The 3,632-nt window shown below is 31.2% G+C and overlaps 1 non-coding gene across 1 annotated transcript; it reads left to right on the forward strand.

The window, feature by feature from the left end:
• The first annotated feature begins 1,252 nt into the window (after positions 1 to 1,252).
• On the forward strand, positions 1,253 to 1,415 carry LOC124361608. The gene has a single exon (XR_006922360.1). It is a non-coding gene; the product is annotated as a U1 spliceosomal RNA (small nuclear RNA).
• The last annotated feature ends 2,217 nt before the right edge of the window (positions 1,416 to 3,632 follow it).

Below are 3,632 nucleotides of genomic sequence, written 5' to 3' on the forward strand. Positions count from 1 at the left end.
TTTTATGATTCTAATTTTGTCTGGATTTAGTGTTTTACATTTTTTTGGAACTAATCCGTGGCTTCTAACGCAGTATTTAAAATCGAAGGACGTAGCCTTTATAGTGAAAGAATTTTAGATGTAAATATATGTAGTCCTACTATATCTTACAGAAATAGGCATGTATCTGGTACTTATTAGTTCAGTATCCATGATGAAGAGATTTTAAAGTCAAATAAATGTTTACTCAATCTGATTTCCGGGTTTGCGCGTGTAGGAGCGTGCATGACACAATTTACATAAAGATATCTCTACAGAAATATTACCTGAATATTTCCAAGAACTTATTTTTGTTATATTTTGAAGACAAAGTTAAGGTCTGTGAACACGCCGAAAGTTTGTTACAATGCTCTCCATCTTGAATGGCCCTTGAGCAACTCGATACGACAACAGCTCCGGGAACCGGGGTCCTGCTCAACTTTCACTTTGCCCACTTCAAGTTTTAACCAAATCTAATAGTATTTTTATTCCAATTAAATCATCATATTATCCCTTCCTTCACAATTTGTAGGACAAAAATTATATTTTTACAAAATTATAAAAGATGCATACCCATGTGGCTAAACAATTAAAAACAAGTAATTTTAAATTTGAAACATAAATAATAATATTGATCCTCAGTGTTTAATAGAAATACATATACAGATCTTTTAAGAACACAAAAGTCTTAAGAAATAAATTTTATTTTTGTACTCCATCCTATAATTTACATAATCACCTTTTTGGTTAAAAATAGATCTTATATTGGTAGTGTGATAAAAAACTAGATTTTCGGTTTAATTTTACGTATATCAGTCCAAAGATAAATTTAGTTAATGAATCCTAGTTATTGCTTGTATGTTTATGATACATAAGTAGCAAGCTAGATTTTTACAAAGAGCTTAAGAAGTTCAATGTTAAATTACAATGAAAAACGTGGAAGAGAACCCCGTGTATAGAACCCTTCATGCTTAGTATTCAATAGTTTTTTTGGTCCGGTTGGTTGATAGGCAATACAACCCACCCCGAGGACTTTAAGGTGTGCAACACCTTATAGTTTACTGAATAAAAATATTTTAAATTGTTGTTTGAAAATGCCAAGAATATTGTTTAAATCACGGAATTTTTATTTCAACAGAAATCTTGACACACTTACCATAAAAACTAACTCATGCCGTCTTGGCAGATAAAACATTTATTTTGGTCGCTACCAGGTGTCTACAGTCTAGTATTCATGCTTACCTGGCGTAGGGGTTACCGTGATCGCGAAGGCGGTTCTCCCAAGATGAGGCATTTGCATTTCACTAATGTCGGGCTGACTCCTGCAAATGCCCCAAATGTGGGTATCTCGAATGCGTAAATTTTTGTAGTGGAGCCGACGGTCGCGCCGTCCCTAATTAATTTTTCAGGTTAACAGGAGAACTACTTCTTACGGTTTTAAGATGCCATAACAGTTAATGTTCAACATAATATATCCAGTCTACTGTTTTAACACCAAAGTTGATTTGGGAAATGGTAGTGTTGACAATCGGGGATAATAAAACAGTATAGTAATATAAGAGTAAGGAAATAATGAATGAATAGTTCTAAATAGACAGTTTTTACGTACTTTAAGTAAATGTTTTACGTTACCTGTGTCATTCTTGGTTTAAGTTGTTGTTTTCAACGGGTAAGGGTTTTAATTAAGAGTTATTTCATTATTCTGGAAGTAGTTACCTTTAAATTATTCGCTTTGTTTTATTCAAGAGTAAAATATATTTGTCTTATAAACTATTTAAAAAAATAATGTTACTATTGCAATGTTCACTGGATGAACGTTAGCTAAGACAACCCTAAGTGATATAAAATTATGTCTATTTGTTTTTCTCTGTACGATATAATTGTTGCCGCATATATGTCTACGACAATAAGACTAATGTATATTTTAAGCATCATTTTTATATGACACAGGGACAGGGGTTTATGTTAAACTTATTATTTTTTCTATACATAATATTCGCTTTAAATACACAACCGTACAACAAATTACCACCAATATCTATGAAATAATTTGTTTGTATACCATAATTTGTTGCTAAAAATTATCTTGTAAAAAATACAGTAACCAACAACAATTGGAGGAGTATAATCACGCTTCCATCCATTCACTATTATCTATCCACCATTCTCTATTATCTTGGAAGGGTTCAAAGCCCACACACTTTATCTAATCTTAATGTTTTCCTGTTGCATTGCATTAGCTTCCATTTAAAGTACAAACTTTATCATTTATCATATGACCTTTTTACATTACATTTTAGTTTTTTTCAACTTTTTGAACCTTGGCGAATCTAACAGCCCTAGAAGCAGCTCAGGCAAGGCTGATACATACCTTATATGTATCACTGAGAAACTGCAAGAACTGTATTCATTTATTCAATAAAAGTTTCACATCGTGTTTACATTATTTAGCAGAGCTAAAATAAACATGTGAATGTTTACATTATTATTATTACATTATTCACAAATTACATTTTTACTGAAAAAAGTATTCAAGGCAAATAAGAATATGATACAAAAATTAAGCAATAAAATATTTTTTGTATCTAGAAAATGTTAGCCTGTAAATTTATTTTTTAAATCTGGACAAATAAACAAGTGGTCTCCTAGCTGAAATTTTAAATAAAAATGTTTCTAACGATATTTATCTTAAATAGTTACATAAGACATGTCAATACTACATTGATTGAATTAAGCTGAAGGTTGGTTACGTTCATCCGAAAATAAACTTTATCGTTGTATCAGAATAAAAAACTAACTCACTTGTTACTAATTCTATAACTTCTCGATTTCACAGAGAGTTGGAATTTACCACACGTAGATTCCATGAGTTAAATAAAAACCTAACGCATTTTCATGAAGCTCAAACGTACATAATGGTTGAAATGGGTATATATCCCCTATAATAATTATACTTTACCTTTACAATTTCGATGTCATAGACAGATGAAATTTGACACACTGTATTATGCGCTCAACAGACAAATAAAATATTTCTTATGAAGACAAAACACCTATAGGGGTACAACTGTATAATATAAGAATAACCAGAATTAGTTTTATTTATCAAACTTCCCGACGTCCTAGAAGTATGAAATTTGACATTAGTATGCCTCATGATTATAAAAAAGCATGTTGAACTATATTTTTGTTTTTAACTTCACGGTGTCCAACAAAGATAAATTTGACACAAATGTGTCTTATGCTATCTAAAAACAATTAAAACATTTTTATAATAGATTATCTACTCCTAGGGGTTGGATTGGGTTTACAACCCATAGATTATATATATTTGTTGGCTTTAAAACATTCCGGTGTCCTTGAAACTTCAACAAACCTTCACTTACGCTCAACGTTTTGATTAAAATGTTAGTATTAGTTGAGAAGGTTCAAGTCAAATTAATAGTTTATCGTTATTAACATTATAGCCTATACAAATAACTGGACACATGTAACACACAAAAGAGAGGTAACTCCAAAGATCGCTCGACACTTGAAATGTTCCACAGACATCCGACTGACAGCCACTATCTGCAGCATTGATCTGTTATCATTACAGTACTGAAACAGAAACA

The sequence above is a fragment of the Homalodisca vitripennis genome, chromosome 4, assembly GCF_021130785.1.
Source record: "Homalodisca vitripennis isolate AUS2020 chromosome 4, UT_GWSS_2.1, whole genome shotgun sequence".
Lineage (NCBI taxonomy): Eukaryota > Metazoa > Arthropoda > Insecta > Hemiptera > Cicadellidae > Homalodisca > Homalodisca vitripennis.